General features: G+C 43.2%; 1 protein-coding gene across 2 annotated transcripts in view; it reads right to left on the bottom strand.

The window, feature by feature from the left end:
- The window catches only part of LOC124712525 (actin cytoskeleton-regulatory complex protein PAN1-like), a 287605-nt gene extending 264974 nt beyond the window's left edge, over positions 1 to 22631 (bottom strand). For both annotated transcript variants that reach the window (XM_047242837.1, XM_047242835.1), the window contains exon 1: positions 22510 to 22631. The gene's annotated coding sequence lies outside the window, so the exon portion shown is untranslated. The remainder of the gene's footprint in view (positions 1 to 22509) is intronic.
- Positions 22632 to 23468: the final 837 nt, after the last annotated feature.

The following is a 23468-nucleotide window of genomic DNA, read 5'->3' on the forward strand; positions in this document are numbered from 1 at the left end:
TAATGACAGAATCAAACAGTATTGAACACACACACATACACAGCTTAACTATTAGTTTAATTAGAGATCTATATATATAGGTTAGACAGTGGGAGAACGAAATTTGGCAACCTCAAGGGCACTGTTTGTAAATAGCGATAAGCTTTCCACGGTACAATGAGTATAAGCAACCCCAGTGGAAGTACATCTGAAATTCGTCCTGTTTTGGGTTATTAGAAAGCGCGTTCACGACCGAAGTCAAAAAAGAATAGGCTTAAAACAAGTGATGCACTCATGCTAGCTCCACCACAGCAACGAGACTACAAACGCGCATGCGCTAGAATTTAGTACCTGGAAAGATGAATGATTCCTGGAGGATTACTCTTTCTCGGTTACATAAAAGATTGGACTAGCTGGAAGTGACTGAGCGACCTTGCAGCAACCTTGCTCATGTGGAGACTGTGTTGTGTAAATGTGGGGTAGGATGAACTTAGACCACTTGCAATAGCGTTGCTTATACTCAGTGTACCGTGGAAAACTTATCACAAGCTACTACCAGTGCTCTTGAGGTTGTCAAATTTTGTTCTGCTGGTGTCTAACATGTCCGCAGTTCGTGGTCTTGCGGTAGCGTTCTCGCTTCCAGCGCACGGGGTCCCGGATTCGATTCCCGGCGGGGCCAGGGATTTTCCCTGCCTCGAGAAAACTGGGTGCTGTGTCGGCTTTATCATCATCATCATCATCATCAGTAATCTCAATTACGGTCGGAGGAAGGCAATGGCAAACCACCTCCGCTAGGACCTTGCCTAGTCAGCGGTGCAGGTCTCCCGCATCGTCTCATACGGTCCTCGGAGTATGAGACATCATCATCACTGCCTAACATATATAGTCCTATAATTTAATTATTTGTTAAGCTGTGTACGTGTGTGTTCAATACTGTTTGATTCTGTCATTGCAAATAAATAAATTCCTATTAAAGACTTAGTTTTGTTCGGATGTATGTTGATATGTCCTAGGTTTAGCGTCAGTTTCAATACCGCATTGCTTGTGCGATCTTTCAGCCATTACATACACCTCTGGAATCTTTAACGTCATTACAGGGCGCCTCTATGTGTTTATCGATTGGAAAAGTTGTCTTTGCGCAAATTATGAAGCATAATCTCTATGGCTGTTCACATACGTTAAGTAGTCTACTTATGGCTGTAGTACATACGATAGGTTCTAAGAAGAATCGCTCCGTAGCACTGATCTTTAATTAATTCATCTTAAGGTATGGACAGTGGATTATAGTTTCAATGGCACACCCGATAGTTGTGATTTTTGCACTATTCGCAGACGCCCATTCATGTCTATTAATCGAATGCAGTCATATGATTTCTCCGCCTAATACGAAAATGAAAGTGGCAGAATCTGTGAAAGCAAGTATAATGAAGGTGCTCTTGAATATTCATTACGTGGCACACTTCCTTCTACAAGGTACTGACGTGCGTGCTTCAAACTATGGACAAACAAATCGCGACTTGTAGGACGACGTTACACGCCTTTAGTTAGCCACAGCTTCTGTGTTGTTTGGCCCACTGAAAACGTACAGTTTTATCAGCTGCTTTGCTTGTCCACTGCATGCAGTTCCCTTGGAAATTTTGACTAAGAAACTGGTCAAGATGCCGGCCGTTGTGGCCGAGCGGTTCTAGGCGCTTCAGTCCAGAACCGCGCAGCTGCTACGGTCGCAGGTTCGAATCCTGCCTCGGGCATGGATGTGTGTGATGTCCTTCGGTTTAAGTAGTTCTAAGTTTAGGGGACTGATGACCTCAGATGTTAAGTCCCATAGTGGTCAGAGCCATTTGAACCATTTGAAACTGGTCAAGATGAACCTGCGCTCACTGATAGCAGCAATTTCTGTCGAAGCTGAAACAGGCTGTCACTGACAAGGCGTCACGTTCTCCCACAGTCTCTAGTTCTGTTTATGACCACTGTCCCTACGCCGCGTTCATGGTTGCGAGTGGTACACCATTCCATGTAGACACCTTGGACAGTTCAAGTGGTTCAAATGGCTCTGAGCACTAAGGGACTTAGCTTCTGAGGTCATCAGTCACCTAGAACTTAGAACTACTTAAATCTAACTAACCTAAGGACATCACACAAATCCATGCCCGAGGCAGGATTCAAACCTGCGACCGTAGCGGCCGCGCGGGGCCAGACTGTAGCGCCGAGAACCGCTCGGCCACCTTGGCCGGCCCTTGGAGAGTCAGCGTTGACACACCGACAAATCGGGCAACCTCATTCTCGGCGTGGTCGTAGGTACGTCTAAACACAATAGCTTATTTATGAATCTCCAGCATTTATTTTTTATTTAAACTTTTATCTGTCATACTTTCGGAGGCTTGCGGTAACTTCATGTTCTTGACTAGTCACAGAAAATGAAGGCTACTTCTCATTGCAACTTCGACAATTACAAATAACAGTTTTAATAATAATTCATTTCCGCCATTGTCACTTCTTCACGTCGACTCATTTGGCGATTTCATACAATCGGGTGGTACAGAGGCAACATTTACTGTCATGTCCTGTCAGCGACGGACGGACACGTGCCAGTTGCTTAATGTTGACAATACTCAAAAGCGATCAGCGCGCTCTTTCAAAGGCGCATACACACTACGCCAACGAAAGCCAACGAACAACCGCTTCGTTGGCCAATATCTGCATAGTGTGTATCGGCCCTAAATCGGAGCCAACGAAGCGGTTGGCTTTGGCTGCGGTTCGGTGTGCCGGCGGTAGCATGAAAGCCTTGACGGTTGGTTGGCGTTGGGAGCCCTCTCTTAGTGTGGATACGAGGTCGAATGTTCGTTGGTTTCTTAGTGATTTGTTACGTCGCTAAAACAAGGGTGTGTTTACGTTTTTCAGGGCCGCCACAAGTAGCACTTACTACGTTTTATGAACCGGTTTCCCTCTTTAGTGGCTGTGAAAGAGCGAAACCAATCAGTAAAACACACCGAGTGCGACTTATGGTTGTCTTCAAAAACTTCAAAAGTCCTGTCCTCTGCAGGCAATGCCTGCTGTCGCTATGGCTGTGTGTTTATTGTGTCTAAAAATACTAGAGTATCCAGTGAAAATGAAGAGCTTTAAATCTGATAGATTTTTATCGCGAACAGATATGTTTATGGGGTCCCTACGAACAGCGATTATAAAAACAAATTGAAAAGATTAAACACTTGGAGCGAAATAATTCTGCTATTAGAAAGTGATTTGCACGATATGAAAAAGGAAATGGAGTCCTTATTGACATCTTTTCGCCGTGAACGACAAAGAGAAACAAAACTGGGAGTGGCTACTAACTTTCTGCTGCATATACAGTTCTCCAAAAAGAGGTGTCATCTTTGGGGATTTTAGGGCCTACACAATTCAATAACAATTAGAAACCTGTAACTGTTATTTAGAAAAAAATTATGAAATAGGCCATACTCTAATTTAGCTTTGAAGTAGACATTAATTTTGTCCCACCATAATGCTCCCTATTTTGCAAAAGAGAGGTCGACCACCAGCATAGTATCTCCTTTTTCTTTTTTGATAATCAGCTTCTTGTAGTAAAATAAATGTTGCACATGCGGCGACTGCTATATCGTCTTCTTCCCTTATATTATCGGTCGATGAAGTTGTAATTAAAACGCTGCTTTATAACAATAACAAAACGGGAGCCACGTCAGCAAGTTATCACAGCCAACTGCGGTTCCACGTGGCTGAATCTCTTAGCCACAAACCCTTCGTTAGGCGTGGATGAGAAGCCGAACGCCTGTGTATTGACGACCAACGTTCGGCAGAATCCAGTCTCCGTCGGTCGTCGGCCTAGTGTGTACTAATAATTTTTCTAGGGTGGTCTAAGGCGGCAAGCTTACCTGACTGCAGTCTTCAGCCCCAAGCTGTGGCTTCGGGTTCTGGAATAACAACAAAATTTTGCATGGAAGCTGCTCAAGCAAACTTCATACACCATACATTTCACTGCACTGTTCGACTAAGACTGAAAGGCCAACGCTTGAAATGAGGTACATTTAAAATGGTTTCACTTAAACGATTCGAGTCCGATTTCCGATCACTCGAAGGATTCTTTCTGTCAGATGGTTTTTTGAGTCTATGAAAATGATTTGTATGTGTGAAAATTTCTAAGCTGCATCTTAGTTGGAAACTTAGAAATTTTCACACATACAAATCATTTTCATCTTAGTTGGCAGTCCAAGTTACAGGGGCCGAAAGAAAGCAAGGAACTACTACATGGAATCAGAGTGTGCCTAGTAAGTCACTGGCATGTATAAAACAACCTTCAGCTTGAGGACGGTTTCAATTTTTTACATCTAAACTAATGCCATGATGGAAGAAATGGCTCTGAGCACTATGGGACTTAACATCTATGGTCATCAGTCCCCTAGAACTTAGAACTACTTAAACCTAACTAACCTAAGGACATCACACAACACCCAGCCATCACGAGGCAGAGAAAATCCCTGACCCCGCCGGGAATCGAACCCGGGAACCCGGGCGTGGGAAGCGAGAACGCTACCGCACGACCACGAGATGCGGGCTCATGATGGAAGAAGTGAACTGAAATAATATTCGAACAAAACGGCTAACAGATGTCGTGTCACTGTGTGGAATGTCTTGCCCATCAAACAGTTTAAATACGAGGGCTATTTGGAAGGTAAGGTCCGATGGGTCGCGAAATGGGAATCACTGTGAAAATCAAAAATGTTTCATTTGAACAGTTAGCTACACGTTCCAGCTCCGTCTCTACAAAGTCGTCGCTCCGACTTAGCCATCTGTCGTAGTATTGATGAAACTCAGGGGGAGCCAGTTACGGGCTGTATTGTGGGTGATCAAGAACCTCCCATCGAAAACGCTGCATGAGCATCTTCACTGCCCCTGCAGAATGCGGTCGATGGTTGTCATGAAGAAGAAAAGGCACGAAAGCTATGTTATGTTGGCTGCGTGACGTACTAGGCGGCAGACACTACTTTCTACGCATCATTACGTGCTTACTGTGCGTTCAGAATTGAAAAGAGCGACATGACACGATCGACGGGCATACTAAAGACACTGCCCAACACATATCTGCAAAGTTTCATCGGATTTCCACTCCACGCCCGATTGGACCTTAGTTTCCGAATAGCCGTCGTAGAAGTTTGGCACTGGTTATTGATACGCGATCTATTTGAAATTCCCGGCTAAACATCAACTTACGATTCGCTACTCCTCCGTTCTAGATGCGTGGAAGAAGTGAATTTTTATAATCGTAGAAGTGAATTTTTAAATCGTTAAGTCAGCATTTGATCAGGAGTTTCATCAGAGACCATCTATTTGCTGCGCTCGCTGGCGCGACGTCTGTGTCCGAAAATACAACGATTTAGTAACGGGGCTCCGCATACCTCCTCAGCCGAAGTCGCTGATGCGCGCTTATGCAGTGTTACCAAATGTTAACCATCCCGAGTGTTGAAGCAACGTTCACCGCCAGTATTTGGCAATAAAGAAGATATTAAGGTGGCGGCGTACTGTTCATCTACAGACTCACAAGCGAATTACAGCTACTCGTCACCATCCATTTCGTCCAAATTTATGGTACATGCACGCCTTGGCCAGAAACGAAAGTGAGAGAACTCGGAGCTCCAGATGGTGAAGCGTTTAGGGAAAAAAATGCATTTTTGTTGCGGGTCGGGCAAAGGATGAGCCATTACGTTACAATGCAGTGGTTGGCGTAGCGGTAAAACTGTAGAATGGCTGGAATTCCTATGTTGAAACTTGCTTATATTTTCAATTTTTACGTTAGTTACACTTCAATTGTGTTTATTAATACTTTCGAAGAATGCGTGAAAAGGAAAATTTGGGATTGGATATAAATTTCGGAGAAAGTATTGCGTCCACGAGGACCCCAGAATTTTAATTCTAAGAAGGGACTGTAATTAAAGCGTACAGAAGTTCGTATCCTGTTAGTTTCGTTTCGATTTTCGAGCAATCCTCGATAGCTGCTGTAATGCAATCCTACAGTGTCTGTTTTTATCACTACGTTTTCTGTCAGAAAGCAGCTCCTGTCTCATCGAGTGAGAAAAAGAAATCACATAACGAGAAGACCGCATCAAAATATATTCCATGGTACATCAACAGCTAATAACATTTGCCGAAACGATGCATTACAGGTGGTTTACTGCCAAACTGTTTGATGACAGTCAACCTTTTGTTTTTCTGTAGAAACTTTAGAACCACCCTGTAACTCTAAAAATGCGGCGTTTACAACATGTGCAACATACCGTGAAAACTATTGGATGCCCCGTTTTTAATATAAATATCATCCCAGCGCATCAACTGTCAAATAATAAAAGTATCTAACATTACATACGAGGTTCTCTTGTACACCTTACAATCCCTTTCTGAAAATGTATTTGCAGTCCCGGATTTTCCTTTTCCTTTTCTTTTCATGCCTGTTCTCAAAATATTAATAAATACAATATTCTGAGCATGATTTCTGTTTATTTGAAGTGTAATTAACGTAAAAATTGAAAATAAATGTAGGCGTAGAGACTCCGACCCACGGACTTCGGATTACCGTTCTGCACCATTTCCGCTGCGCCAACCGCTGTTTGAAAAATAACACAAACGGCTCGTGTCCCGCCAAAACCATGCCAGAAACGCCATTTTTTTAGGGTTCCGTACCTCAACCGGTAAAAAAAGGTGCCTCATAGGATCACTTTGTTGTCTTTGTCTGCCCGACTGTTCAAAAGCCCTTTTTCTCAGAAACGAGTAGACATATCAAGCTGAAATTTACATCACATAAAGTCTACGATCCGTTGGTGACGTACTAAACTGAAGCATCTAAGTCAATGCAGTCAAAAGATACGGCCATTCGTTTTTGATACTCGCGAATTCACTCATCAAAATCTACGGGGTACTTCCCGTTGACCTAAAATCATGAAATTTGGCAAGAAGCAAGGTTTCGCACAACAACCAAAAGAAAAAAATGCGAAAATTGTTATTTTGTAATTATATAACACGAAAAAAAAATTGTCATTTGTTGTCAGACTGTCTGTCCCTCCGTGTTGCCAGACCTATTTTTCTCAGGAACGGGTAGACGTATCAATTTGAAATTTATGTCACATACTGAAGTCTGTGGTCCCTTGGCGGTGTAACAAACGTTAGTTTCTAAGTCAGTGCACTCAAAAGATACGGCCATTTACGTCACATACACCACTGGCCATTAAAATTGCTACACCACGAAGATGACGTGTTACAGACGCGAAATTTAACCGACACAAGAAGATGCTGTGATATGCAAATGATTAGCTTTTCAGAGCATTCACACAAGACTGGCGCCGGTGGAGACACCTACAACGTGCTGACATGAGGAAAGTTTCTCACCGATTTCTCATACACAAACAGCAGTTGACCGGCGTTGCCTCGTGAAACGTTGTTGTGATGCCTCGTGTAAGGAGGATAAATGCGTACCATCACGTTTCCGACTTTGATAAAGGTCGGATTGTAGCCTACCGCGATTGCGGTTTATCGTATCGCGACATTGCTGCTCGCGTTGGTCGAGATCCAATGACTGTTAGCAGAATATGGAATCGATGGGTTCAGGAGGGTAATACGGAACGCCGTGCTGGATCCCAATGGGGTTGTATCACTAGCAGTCGAGATATCATGCATCTTATCCGCATGGCTTTAACGGCTCGTGCAGCCACGTCTCGATCCCAGAGTCAGCAGATGGGGACGTTTGCAAGACAACAACCGTCTGCACGAACAGTTCGACGACGTTTGCAGCAGCATGGACTATCAGCTCGGAGACCATGGCTGCGGTTACCCTTGACGCTGCATCACAGACAGGAGCGCCTGCGATGGTGTACTCAACGACGAACCTAGATGCCCGAATGGCAAAACGTCATTTTTCCGGACGAATCCAGGTTCTTTTTACAGCATCATGATGGTCGCAACCGTGTTTGGCGACATCGCGGTGAACACACATTGGAAGCCTGTATTCGTCTTCGCCATACTAGCGTATCACCTGGCGTGATGGTATGGGGTGCCATTGGTTACACGTCTCGGTCACCTCTTGTTCGCACTGGCGGCACTTTGAACAGTGGACGTTACATTTCAGATGTGTTACGACCGGTGGCTCTACCCTTCATTCGGTCCCTGCCAAACCCTACATTTCAGCAGGATAATGCACGACCGCATGTTGCAGGTCCTGTACGGGCGTTTCTGGATACAGAAAATGTTCGACTGCTGCCCTAGCCAGCACATTCTCCAGATCTCTCACCAATTGAAAACGTCTGGTCAATGGTGGCCGAGCAACTGGCTCGTCACAATACGCCAGTTACTACTCTTAATGAACTGTGCTATCGTGTTGAAGCTGCATGGGCAGCTGTACTTGTACGCGCCATCCAAGCTCTGTTTGACTCAATGCCAAGGCGTATCAAGGCCGTTATTACGGCCAGAAGTGGTTGATCTTGGTACTGATTTCTCAGGATCTATGCACCCAAATTGCGTGAAAATGCAATCACATGTCAGTTCTAGTATAATATATTTGTCCGATGAATACCCGTTTATCATCTGTATTTCTTTTTGGTGTAGCAATTTTAATGGCCAGTAGTGTATTTTGATATTCGCGAACACATTCACCCACAGGGTCCTTCCCGCTGTCCTAGGAACATGAAATTTGACAAGAAGCTAGGTTTCATAGTACAACCAAAGCAAAAAATCCGAAAATAGTCAATTTGTCATTTGTTATCAGTCATTGTTTGTCCTCCCGTCTGTTAAGACTTCTTTTTCTCAGGAACAGGTATACATATCACGTTAAAATTTACGTTACATATTAGGATCTATACTCCCTTGGCGGTACACTAAACCTTTGCTTCTGGGAAGTCAGTGCAGACAAAAGATACGGCCATTCATGCCAGGTATTTTGTTACTCGCAAACTCACTCATGAAAATCTACAGGGTATTTCCCCTTGTTGTAGAATCATGAAGTCTGGCAAGAAGAAAAGTTTCACAGTACAAGTGTAGAAAAAAAATTAGAAAATTGTTAAATTGTAGTTATACCACAAAGAAAAAAAGACTTCCTTTGTCATTTGTTATCGGATTTTAAACTTGAAATTAAAATATTCCGAAGAGTCTTGGAAGCCGTAGGGCTGATATCTTGCCAGTATCAATGTCGATAAATCTCGAAAGTTATCGATGTCCTTGAGTCCCGGAATTGGTGAACTGACTTATACATAATTAAGTTTGTACGAAACCCTCGGTGCGTGAGTCCTAGTCGCAAATTCCCAATTTTTTTTAACGTTTCGCAATCTGCAGGTCCTTCTTCTGTCACGTTCATTTGTGGGCAAGCCGCGCGTAAACTATAAATCTGGACGCAATCATGATGACTGGGAGGCACTGTCCCCTTACCAGTCACTTTCCTGGATTAAATTCCAAGCCTCTCCGCAGAGGTTCATGCGATAGATGGTATGTGACACGATGATAACCCGTTAATTGGACGGGTACGTAAACTCGGCAGCTCTGCAGATGGTCCTTAAGGGTGGACTGCTTGGTAGAATTTAGCTTCAAACTCTGCCTTCATCCATAGCAACACAAACACTGCACTGTATAAACAATCCTCACGGCCGTCCAAACTCAAGAGATACACTCTTGACACCCTCTTGACACTTCACAACAGGTCAGAAACACGCCACTTCCGCTAGCATCTTTTCCCGGACACCAATGCGAGATTCCTACATCTGTCTGCAATATTCATTTGAAGTACAAGACTGGCTGGGCGGCACAGAGCATCATGAAGGACGTATCCGAGCTGGAAGCTCCGACAACGAATGTTGTCATATTGTATACGTCATAACTACCGAGCAGCTGGTAAGGTAGTATTGGGTGCTATTGGATACATGATACGCAGAACAATGACTCGTCCCAAAATATGATGCGCCTCACTTGTGTGTCCAGTATAGTTGCTGGGCGAGCACTGTAGGCGCAGCTAATGTGTCCCCCTGAAAGAGCTATTTTTTGCCACTGTCAAATACCAGTTTTTCTCATAATGTCCCTCACTGCTGGGATATGCCTTTGCTGCTAAAAGTGACTGAGTTGAGAATGATTTTGCATCCTTATTGCAGATAGTAATATAGGTAACTGCAAAACAGTTGGCCGTTCGGTGTGGCCGTGCGGTTCTAGGCGCTTCAGTCGGGAACCGCGTGACCGCTACGGTCGCAGGTTCGAATCCTGCCTCGTGCATGGATGTGTGTGCTGTCCTTAGGGTAGTTAGGTTTAAGTAATTCTAAGTTCTAGGGGACTGATGACCTCAGATGTTAAGCCCCATAGTGCTTAGATCCATTTGAACCATTTGCAAGACAGTTAGCCGGGCGCTGTGACCGAGCAGTTCTAGGCGCTTCAATTTGGAACCGCGCTGCTGCTACGGTCGCAGGTTCGAATCCTACCTCGGGCATGGATGTGTGTGATCTCCTTAGGTTAGTTAGGTTTAAGTAGTCCTAAGTCTAGGGGACTTATGACCTCGGATGTTAAGTCCCATAGTGCTTAGAGCCATTTGAAACTTTTTTTTTTCAAGACAGTAACTTAGCAGTAGTGTGACAGAGAAAAAGTCCTTCCAGTATACTTGATGTCTTGCTGCTCTGGTAACTGGTAAATACACTGATGCTCATAAATTAAGGGTAATGCTGATACATAGTGAAACAACGCTCTGGTGAGCGGTTTTGCGGGTTTAAATCACCTCGGGGTATGACCATGTGGTGCATTTGACCTGCGGTCTGCGGTCGTCGCACGGGGCGTTGGCAGCAGTCCACATATGCAGATGTGTGTTGGTGCATGTCAGAGTACGGTGCAGCGAGCAAATGCGCAGACGTTTTCAGACGTCCTAATGGTGACTGTGTGTTGAAAATGGCTCAAAGAAATATTGATGACATTATGAGGGATAGAATGCTAGGGCGGCTGGAGGCTGGTTAAACACAGCAGGTCGTAGCACGGGCCCTCCGTGTGCCACAAAGTGTGATCTCAAGATTATGGCAACGATTCCAGCAGACAGGAAACATGTCCAGGCGCTACAGTACGGGACGTCCACAGTGTACAACACCACAAGAAGACCGATATCTCACCATAAGTGCCCGCAGACGGCCACGGAGTACTGCAGGTAGCCTTGCTCGGGATCTCACTGCAGCCACTGGAACATTTGTCTCCAGACACACAAACGACTGAACAGACATGGTTTATTCGCCCGGAGACCTGCAAGGTGCATTCCACTGACCCCTGGTCACAGGAGAGGCCGCAAAGTCTGGTGTCAAGAACACAGTACGTGGTCATTGGAATAGTGGTCCCAGGTTATGTTCACGGACGAGTCCAGGTACGGTCTGAACAGTGATTCTCGCCGGGTTTTCATCTGGCGTGAACCAGGAACCAGATACCAACCCCTTAATGTCCTTGAAAGGGACCAGTATGGAGGTCGTGGTTTGATGGTGTGGGGTGGGATTATGATTGGTGCACATACACCCCTGCATGTGTTTGACAGAGGAACTGTAACAGGTCAGGTTTATCGGGACGTCATTTTGCACCAGTATGTCCACCTTTTCAGGGGTGCTGTGGGTCCCATCTTCCTCTTGATGGATGATAACGCACGGCCACCGAGCAGCCATCGGGGAGGAGTACCTTGAAACAGAAGATATCAGGCTAATGGAGTGGGCTGCCTGTTCTCCAGACCTAAACCCCATTGAGCACGTCCGGGATGCTCTCGGTCGACGTATCGCTGCACGTCTTCAAACCACTAGGACACTTCAGGAGCTCCGACAGGGACTGGTACAAGAATGGGAGGCTGTACCCCAGCAGCTGCTCGACCACCTGATCTAGAATATGCGAACCCGTTCTGCGGCTTGTGTACGTGCGCATGGTGATCATATCCCATGTTGATGTTGGGTACATGCGCAGGAAACAGTGGCGTTTTGTAGCACATGTGTTTCGGGACGGTTTTCTCAACTTATCAGCAATACCGTGGACTTACAGATCTGTGTCGTGTGTGTTTCCTATGTGCCTATGCTATTAGGGCCAGTTTTGTGTAGTGCCACATTGTATGGCACCACATTCTGCAATTATCCTTAATTTATGAGCATGAGTGTATTTTCGATGTTGCAGTGCCTGTGATGTTAAGGAGAACGATGCAGTGTTCCTTCGGACATGCATGCATGTACAAAGGACCATTGGACTGTTCTCCTTAACAACACAGGTTCTGCAATACTGTATTTATCCGCCGCTACCAGGGAACAACTAGCAATTAACATGTCCCCATGGAAAGCCAACGCGGTTAAAGCAACCGCTCATGTAAAGTAGGAAATTCGTGTTCGAGTCCCGGTGCGGCACAAATTTCCGTTGTCGTAATTTCCTTTTGCAGACGATAGTTGTTCGTATTCGCAACTGCGAATACATTTCATGTACTTAAATACTTCATTAATTCATACGGTTCGGGTCAAGCACACGGAAAAACAGTATCCAGAAAACTGATACTGAAGGTGAAACAGCTGAGAAAAGGAGCTGCTATAGAAGAGGATGTGGATCAAAACGCAGAAATATGACGTCATGGAGAGCAAAGTTCAGTTGATGTGTGTCCTTTAAGAAATTTGTATGAATCTACTGATGATAAATGTAAAGGTCGTGTGACTAGGGCGTCCCGTCAGGCAGACCGTTCACCGGGTGCGAGTCTTTCGATTTGACGCCACTTCGACGACTTGCGCGTCGAAGGGGATGAAATGATGATGATTAGGACAACACCCAGTCCCTGAGCGGAGAAAATCTCCGACCCAGCCGGGAATCGAACCCAGGCCCTTAGGACTGACATTCTGTCGCGCTGACCACTCAGCTACCGGGGGCGGACTACTGATGATTATACTAGGGTATTGTTTGCATGTATATTCCATGGACATCGAATGAGTCCTGGGATAGAGTTTCTCTTGCAGCGTATACCGCTGTGGTCGAGCGGTTATAGGCGCTTCAGTCCGAAACCGGGCTGCTGCTACGGTCGCAGGTTCGAATCCTGCCTCGGGCATAGATGTGTGTATTGTCCTTAGGTTAGTTAGTTTTAAGTAGTTCTAAATCTAGGGGACTGATGACCTCAGATGTTAAGTCCCATAGTGCTTAGAGCCATTTGAACCATTTGCAGCCTATAAACGTGGAATTGTTACTGGAAAATGTTCTCACTAAGAGCGCCGCGCCATGTTCTTTATGTATGGTGCAGGTAAATGGGATTCAGCTTAAGTGTGTGCCGGTTTCTTAACATAACCTTTCGTTACGGCTGTTGGGGACGTGGAGCTCCGGTGAATAACCTTGGCCATCGTCCACTAACTTTTCGTTCTGGGGAAATATGAGAAGTGTCGTGTGCACCAATGGAGATAACGACATCGACGACGTGGAACAACGTGCACATAACGCCCGGACAATTGTTTCACAAGGTCTAGCTGTCGTCGAGCGTCTTCTTCAGTCCACGCTAAGCTGTTCTCACGCATGAATTGCTTAAGCTGTTCATGATGGGTATTTCCAGTGACTCATTAACAGTGGTTTGTGCGAAAAAAATGTTAAAAGGAACAACCAGTTTTAAGGAATTTGCCTTTACCTTCCAGACGTTTGTAGCAAACATTTAGAAAGGCTGTATATGATCGAAGTACTCGGATAAGCCAAAACATTATGACAACTGCCCACCGCGACGTATGCAAGCGGAACAGACTCGGGCGGCGAATCACCCTAGCGAAGAATTGGGGCGCCAATGGGGAAATCCACTGAGATAAGCGACTCTGACAAAGGGCAGATTATTATTACGCAGAGCCTGTGAAGGAGTGTCACGAAAACAGCGAAGCTTGTCGAAAACTCACGTGATATCAGATGTTCCCCAGGGAAGTGTCCTGGGACCTCTGCTGTACCTGACCTATATAAATGACCTGGGTGACAATCTGAGCAGTTCTCTTAGGTTGTTAGCAGATGATGCTGTAATTTACCGTCTAGTAAGTCATCCGAGGACCAGTATCAGTTGCAAAGCGATTTAGAAAAGATTGCTGTATGGTGTGGCAGGTGGCAGTTGACGCTAAATAACGAAAAGTGTGAGGTGATCCACATGAGTTCCAAAAGAAATCCGTTGGAATTCGATTACTCGATAAATAGTACAATTCTCAAGGCTGTCAATTCAACTAAGTACCTGGGTGTTAAAATTACGAACAAATTCAGTTGGAAAGACCACATAGACAATATTGTGGGGAAGGCGAGCCAAAGGTTGCGTTTCATTGGCAGGACACTTAGAAGATGCAACAAGTCCACTAAAGAGACAGCTTACGCTACACTCGTTCGTCCTCTGTTACAATATTGCTGCGCGGTGTGGGATCCTTACCAGGTGGGATTGACGGAGAACATCGAAAGGGTGCAAAAAAGGGCAGCTCGTTTTGTATTATCACGTACTAGGGGAGAGAGTATGGCAGATATGATACGCGAATTGGGATGGAAGTCACTACAGCAAAGACGTTTTTCGTCGCGGCGAGATCTATTTACGAAATTTCAGTCACCAACTTTCTCTTCCGAATGCGAAAATATTTTGTTGAACCCAACCTACATAGGAATGATCATCAAAATAAAATAAGAGAAATCAGAGCTCGAACAGAAAGGTTTAGGTGTCCTTCTTTCCCGCGCACTGTTCGGGAGTGGAATGGTAGAGAGATAGTATGATTGTGGTTCGACGAACCCTCTGCCAAGCACTTAAATGTGAATTGCAGAGTAGTCATGTAGATGTAGATGTAGAATGTTAACAAGCTACTGTTGTGAGCATCTACGGAAAGAGGTACAAGGACAGTGAAATTACCGCTAGGCGTTAAATGGTTGGACGTCCACATATCTTCACAGAACGTGAGGTTCAGAGGCTTGTCTGCCCTGTAAAGCAGGGTAGATGATCATCTGCGACATCTCTGCCGAAACAGCACAATGCTGGTGCACGCACAAGTGTTTCGGAGCACTGCACTCATCGTACATTGGAGCACCACAACAGACCACCCCTACGTGTTCACATGTTGACCCAACCATATCGTCAGTTACGATTGCAGTGGCCACGCGACTAGTCTTGTGACTCGCTCTGAAGATGGCCGGACGATACGCGGCCGAAATATCAGTAGAAGAAATTTTATTTGCGCGGCTGCATGCCCGAAATTTAATGGATTATTCATTACGCCGCGAGAAGTTGAAAATGTAGCGCCCCTTTGTTTACTCTGTAGACATATAATGCCACATACCTCCACAAACCTACCAAAAACTGTCAGATCCCTGATACGCGGATCAGCGATGCATTTCGTTCCAGAGACGGACAAACAAGCTGTTAAGCAGACGGTCGTAATGTTTTGGCTCATCAGTGTATTTTGACTGACTGGTATTACACAGAAGTGGACAATTGCCCCGATGCTATTATGAACGTCCGACATCAAAATCTCTAGCTCTCTATTACACATTCTGTACATACCAAAGACGACACACACAAGCACACCATAAATTCGCTCTTACAAAGAGAGAAAAATACAGAGATTGAGGAACGCCAAACTAGAAGACACAGAAGACATACTTGTAGAGGAGATAATAGGTCCCAAAGCGTTCTACAGAATTAAAAGGTTGTACTGTCACTGTTACGGTATACACAGCTGCTACTTTTATAATATACCTTCTATTTTCGCTTCTTGCAGATTAAAAGAAACAGCAAATCTTTTCGGCTGAAAGAGGCTATGGTGCTAATACGCCGATTTTTTAACCTCAGAAATGACTTCATGGAGACTTAACAAATATCGGCTTGAAATTAGGGATAATTACGTTATTTTTTAGTTTTATAAAGTGAGGGAATGTCAATAACTGATTCTATGAAAAAAGCGCAGTTACAATAAATTACACAAGTGTTAAAGACGTGGTTTAAGATATATTTTATTTGGTAATTTTCGCTCTACAGAAAACATGGGAAATTTGTAAATATATCTAGAATTTGTAAATAAGTAATACATTCCTACTGAAATCATTGTTCTCAACAATGTATTCCTCAAGCGCTTGGTCACAAAACAAAACAAATCGAAAATTGTTTAAGGATTATATACTTATAAGAATTTATAGACGTATAGACTTGGGACACTAAATTTTCCACAAGTTTATTTTAATACTCTCGGCAGATTTACTGTCTATCGTTATTACTTACAAATCAATAAATTTTTGCATCAGTTATAAATCAAATATATTGTAATTCTGTCAGAGACAGCAAAGGACTTGGAAGAGCAGTTGAATGGAATGGATAGTGTCTTGAAAGGAGGATACAAGATGAACATCAACAAAAGCAAAACGAGGATAATGGAATGTAGTCGAATAAAGTCGGGTGATGCTGAGGGAATTAGATTAGGAAATGAGACACTTAAAGTACTAAAGGAGTTTTGCTATTTGGGGAGCAAAATAACTGATGGTGGTCGAGGTAGAGAGGATATGAAATGTAGACTGGCAATGGCAAGGAAAGCGTTTCTGATTGAGAGAGATTTGTTAACATCGAGTATAGATTTAAGTGTCAGGAAGTCATTTCTGAAAGTATTTGTATGGAGTGTAGCCATGTATGGAACTGAAACATGGACAATAAATAGTTGGACAAGAAGAGAATAGAAGCTTTCGAAACGTGGTGCTAAAGAAGAATGCTGAAGATTAGATGGGTAGATCACATAACTAATGAGGACGTATTGAATAGAATTGGGGAGAAGAGGAGTTTGTGGCACAACTTGACTAGAAGAAGGGATCGGTTGGTAGGACATGTGTTGAGGCATCAAGGAATCACCAATTTAGTATTGGAGGTCAGCGTGGAGGGTAAAAATCGTAGAGGGAGACCAAGAGATGAATACATTAAGCAGATTCAGAAGGATGTAGGTTGCAGTAGGTACTAGGAGATGAAGAAGCTTGCACAGGATAGAGTAGCATGGAGAGCTGCATCAAACCAGTCTCAAGACTGAAGATCACAGCAACAACAACATCATTCTCTCACAGCACGTTACACTGAGCCCGCACACACTGACACACAACAAATTTGTCACATTTATTTCATACATAATAAAGTAAAATTACTGTTGGTATGTACTTCGTTAAAAACTGTGTAATATCATAAAAGTTCATCTTCTATCAAGTCATATGTAGAAAAAAATACAACTGCATTTTTAGAGCAGGAACCACATAGTTATGAAATGTCTGGAAACGTGTTGCAATTATGCCAATTCTGTGAGAACAGTAGAATATAGCTTACATTTAGAAGTGGTCATATTTTATTTACACTATGCAAAAGATTCTCCACAAATTAATAAGATATACTGAAATGCTAATTGAGTCGTTTCACACTTGTCGCTATTGACCAGGGCATTAATAATGAACAACACCACACACTAATGAATACATGTTAATAGTTCTTGTATTGAAGACAAATTCATATGTTTTCATTTATTTAACACTTATTCATTGTTTGTTAGTCTGAGTGCCAGTATTTTTTACATATTTTTTCACTGCTCTCTCAAATTGTGTCTAACACATGTGGTGATGTATTTGACTTACAGGCAATTTGCAACAGTGATTCATGATACTAATTCTTTCCCTTTTGGTTCTTTGGAAAATCTAAAAACAAAAAAGATAATAATAATAATAATAATCTGTCGAATCAGTGGGAAGACTGCCCCTCACAGTTTCCTAATATTTCTTCAAATTCTGCATTGCCCTCCCCGTCATTGCGGATAACTGTATCAATGGGTGTGAGACTGCCACGCCGTTGGTTATGTCAAGTGATTGACGGTGACGTCACCAATATGAAATCTTTTCAACATTATGCATCAAAAACACTGGTCTCAACAATACGCTACAAACGACTGTTCTGTTAACTGAATCCTAGCGTGTTCCTCCAAGATTCTAAAATGTCTGCTGGTTTTAAGAAACTGTAAATTGAAACTTGGATCAAAGATTGTTTTTCCCATTTTATGAGTTGAATGACATATGACTCAGTGCTGAACTAGAAAGCGATGCAGTACAGGAACTGAACTTCACTCTCAAAAGGAACAGGATTCAAATTCCCGCTCGACCATCCAGTTTTAATATTTCTATGGTTTCGCTCAATCAATTAATGCGAATGCCGTAATTGTAGCCTCAAAAAGAAACTATAGATCTCTTTCGTGACGTTCATCCTGTTGTATTCTGTCTCTAGCAACCTCTTTGTTTCTTACATCCTTCTTTCAGTGTTCAACAACAGCAGTGTCATTGCAAGTAGCACAAACAGTCTGGTTAATACATGCTCAGTTGCATAACCTTTACTATGATAACATTGGTCCGTAGCAACTTTGTTGCGGCTTGATGATTGAGGGTAAAAGTCAGCGATCTCTACATTTATAACGAGCGTTCAAAAAGAAACGAGCTGGAGGCATAATTAGAGAAACCAGTACTTGTATGTTGGAAGTATTGACCCTGGCTGTTGAGACACTTATCCCACTGTGACACAAGGCGGCGAATGGTTGTCTCATAAAATTCCCGGGTCTGCGATGTTAACCAGTTCCGCATGTACAGCTGGACGTCGTCGTCCGAGGCGAATCATTTGCCCCTTAGACCCTTTTTAAGGGAACCAAGATGGCCCCCTTCTGATGGCATAATCCTGCAGCACGGGACAACAGTGAATTCCCAGCGTTACTCGCAGACCTTGACCACCCTTCGCCAAGCGATCAATCAAAACGACCAGGCAATCTCACCCATGGGGTCATTCTGCTCCACGACAATGCAAAGCCTCATACGGCCAACACAGTCGCGGCACTCCTGCAGAAATTCAAATGGGAGGCTCTCGGCCACCCTCCATACAGTCCGGACCTGTCTCCCTGTGATTACGCCGTTTTAGGTCCCCTTAAAAAGGCTCTGAGGGTCAAACGATTCACCTCGGATGACGACGTCCAGCTGTACATGCGAAACTGGTTAACATCGCAGCCCCGGGAATTTTATGAGATAACCATTCACCACTTTGTGTCACAGTGGGACAAATGTCGCAACAGCCAGGGTCAATACTTCTAACATACAGGTACTGGTTTCTGTAATTATGCCTCTGGCTCGTTTCTTTTATATTTATGTTTTAATCGTAGATTTCGTTGTAACATAAGGGCATGAGGTTCAGCACAAATCGATAAATTAGGCACTACATTTCTAAACATACATGTACGTGTAATTTGTAAAATTAAATATCGTATTCAATGCAGGCACCTTGAACAAAGTTGCCATTGTTTGCTCAGCCATGCCACTACTGATTAATGTTATCTATGAAAAATGAGATGTTACTAAGTACAAACTGCTATTAAAATGTGCAATATCACATACATCTCAATCTAAATAGAAATGCAGTTTTGCACACTTGGGTATGTGTCCTGATGCATTGCCTACTTAAAGCATTGCCACTTAGCGTCATTTATCGAGTTTTCAGGAAAAGTATCTGCACTTATTAGTTCTGTACGTGGTGTATTTTGGAAACAGACGTATGTACGAGGCGACGACAGTTGATGGGCAGTAGTGTTGCAAATGCGTCGATTTCCTGCAAGATGTACACAGCAAATAACACGAAATGTTTCGGAGCATTTACTTTTCGGTTACCATCTGCTGGAACAAAACTGCGAGAGAGGTTCTATGTAAAGTTTGTATCTCACCTAAAGGAACCAATTGTTTTGGTTATGTAGACGCCTCCCAAAGAAGTATTGCGATCTCGTCTTATCTCTCGATTAACTCCCTCAGCCAGTGTTATAATTCACGAAATTAGATTTTCAACAGTAAATGAGTTCATAATCCTTAATTACGTGCACATTGATCAAAACTTTCTGCCTTACAAGATGGCGGACGATGCAGGCAACAGTCTGAATGCACGCTAAGGGACCAACGTTTTTCATCCAGATGATGTATGCTGTTGTCCAAAGAAACATTATTTTTCTTATATTATTTAAAAGCATTCTTGAAGTTCGGAGATTCACTTGCACAGTAAAGCACTACAACTTTGGAACATCGCTAAATCTTTTTGAAATATGCGTACTGGTGCTTGGTGCACCCACTGCTCTGCAACAGAACCATGTAATAAGAGTCCATCAGTAAACCCAGATAGGGACCAAAGAGGAGTCGCAGGCGCTAGGAGAATGGAGTGTGTTCAGGGGTAGCAGAATATGAATATTTGGATTTTTGTGGTTTAAAAGTGTTATTTTAGACGAGTGCCAGGAGGGCTCCTTAAACGCGTGTTCTTCCTTCCTTCATCTGCAGCCTAGCTAGAGTACGGTTTCTCGACTCCGACGGGAACATTATTACACTGTACCATTCCTTTTATTTATTTTTGCAGTAAGAACAGTGACCAAACACCTTGCAAAAATAAAATTGCCTTAACCACCGAGTAGAATGTTACAACCTCTACATTTCGAAATTTGTACTGCTGTTCCGTGCACAGGAGTTTGCAATTGTAGACCAAGTATTTTGCAGAAAACACACGCAGGTGTAAGAAGTTGTTCCGTCTTGATTTGTAGGATGTGTAGGTAAGTACACATCGATGATAGGCAATGAAAACGTCGTAACCCCATCTGTCTCCCAAAATTTCGTAATTCCAGTAATCAGTAATTCTATTATGAAAGCGAGAGACCGAGTGAGGTGGCTCAGGGGTTAGCACACTGGACTCGCATTCAAGAGGACGACGGTTCAAACCCACGTCCGGCCGTCCAGATTTAGTTTTTCCGTGACTTCCCTAAATCGCTGCTGGCGAATTGGTCCCTTTCAAAGAGCACGACCGATTTCCTTCCCCATCCTTGCCGCTATCCGAGCTTGTGCTCTGTGTCTAATTACCTCGATGTCGACGGGATATTAAATCCAGTCTTCCTTCCTTCAAAGAGAGATTTGGCATCGCATTAATTCCTCTTATCTGTCAATAACTAGGTTTCTACTAGACAGGTAACATGTAGCAGCTTTATTTGTATCACTTTATACTGTTTTTTAAGAACCCGATTTTGCTTCTCCTGTAAAATTTTGCAAAATAAGGTTACGAGTTTTCATTGTCTACCATCAATATAGTACAGTTACTCCATGGTCAAAAACAGAGCCAAAACCAAAAACATTTGGTAACACAAACTGTTTGCTACGAAAAGATTAATTTCAGTGAGAAAATAACAACGCATCAAGGAGGTATGTAACCACTTCTAATTCTAAATCAATTAATCGTCACGCGGTAATTTCAGGGTCACAGGGAGTCACTCTCAACTCCGTTCCCTCTGTTTCAAACTGGACCAAACGCTGAAAAGAGAGTCACTTTTAAGAAATGTCTCACAAATAGTTGGAAATCTTTTGATGTTATGAAGTATAAAGAAGGTCTGTATAACTTTGCAGCCTCTCTAGTATATTACGTACCAAACATATGAAAACATTATTAATTAGCATAAACTGTTTCGTAAGTAAAAAAAAGTCGACGATGGAAACACTTTATTGAAACTCGTTTCACTTAATGAAAAATGCACATTTAATTTCATTTGAATGTTAGTATTTCGTTCAAAAACAAATATCTTTCACAGGATTTGTTACTCGATCCTGAAAGGCTTTTCTGTTGAACTGTAAGGAACCTACATCAAACTGGGGTGAAATCACGCTCCTACTGCTCGATGATTACTGCTCCTCAGCTTGTAAAATAAAAATAAATTCCAGTTACTTAGACATTAAATTCGTATTAACGCCAACAGACAGGCAGTCTCAGTTTGGTCGTTTCACATTAGTGTCCTGTTACAGAGCAGATCGGAGAAATATCTGCCATGAACTATAGAAACGGGGGAAAAGAAGAGGCAGAATTATTTTGGAACGTGGTGTTACAGGCACACTCTTTGAGTTCAGTTGGACTGATAAGATAGCGAATTACAATGTTCTTAAGAGTGCAAAAGAAAAGGACTTCATGACACCCCACTGTAACATAATTTCAGATTATTAGTCAACTATTAAGACATGAGGGTCTCCAAAATAGTAATAGAGGCTGCGTCACTGTAAAAAGAACTAAAGGAAGGCGCTACGTCTGAAGTACATATCAAATTATAAAACATGTCGGCTGTAGCTCGTACGGAGAAATGAAGATGACAGAAAGACATGAAGAGTGTAGATAACGCTGACAACCAAACTGCTGGTATCCAAACTTCGGCTTGAGTACTACAGGCAGAAGTAGGGCCATTTTTAATTTCCACCAAGCCCTCGTTATTATTCTTTCTTTGATGAGACTGTTTTATGTATCCAAATACAGTAATCGGAAACCGGTAGAGTGACAGTTGTTCTCAGTGTCGCATCACTTCTGTAAGAACGCACGAATGACAATTTACAGTTCTGTATTGCATTTGCGAGTCGAGTAGGATTTAGAAGCGATTATTATCACATGCCGAATACGCCGTTCAAAAAGTAACTCTTCATAAATATTCGATGACAAAGTTATGCGATATGTTACAGTAATGAAAGTAACTGGAGCTGCTAACTTACTTGTTACGCGTCAATCAGTAACACTGGGTACTCCCCTCTCACATACTGGGACGCTGCACCTGTGCGGAGCGGACTGAAACTACCTACCGCCACCAGAGAACGCTGACAAGCCACTGTGCGGCAGCTAACCGCGCAGCTCCACAGGCAGTAGCCGTTCGCGCATGCGCAGAAACCACGCTGCCGCTTCCGACGATTCCTGACGTAACAGCGAAAAATAGCACACACGCATCGGAGATAACAGTGCCAACCATGCACACCGAATTGAGGTACACACGCTTGGAAATTCGCGAGCTTTCGGGTATGAGAGTCCCTCATCTCTGATTCCTTTCTGATAAACATACGCGAAATTAAAAATTATTTTTGTTAGACAGTAGTCTTATCGTAGAGGGCTGGTCTTCGTCTGCTTCTCTGCGTATAGTTGTCGTAATCAGTGTGGCAACATTTGAAACATCGAGCCACACCAACACCGACTCAAGGGAAGGCCTCGGCGCTTGTTAGTGACGTCACGTCAGCTAGGCACGGCGAAAGCCAGGTCTGTTGCAGGCAGAAACGCCTGGGCGTGTTTATCACTATAAATCTCTTATTTTTGGACATTGTTTGGTATTGTTTTGGATTCTGCAGTTTTATTTAGATGAAAGATTTTCTTATTGTCGTAAAGCTGCAAATGAAGATCATAGTTCTGTATTACTGAATCCTGTCGAAACAAACGTAGATCAATATGAGAAGATGCTTTGCCCCATTGCAAGCTTCGGAAATTTTACATTCAAGTAACTATCCACTTTGCTATCGAAACTTACCCCAACCCCCTTACAATGAACTCGTTTCTTTTATTTATTTATTTATTTTCGTTTTACATCGTCACTGGAAATGTGAACTAATTTACTGTCCAACTGTTACCAGTCATTAGATTACAGTCGTTTTCAACGAAAGGAATTCTAAACAGGAAACAACATAGCTTC

This window comes from Schistocerca piceifrons, chromosome 8, assembly GCF_021461385.2.
Source record: "Schistocerca piceifrons isolate TAMUIC-IGC-003096 chromosome 8, iqSchPice1.1, whole genome shotgun sequence".
NCBI lineage: Eukaryota > Metazoa > Arthropoda > Insecta > Orthoptera > Acrididae > Schistocerca > Schistocerca piceifrons.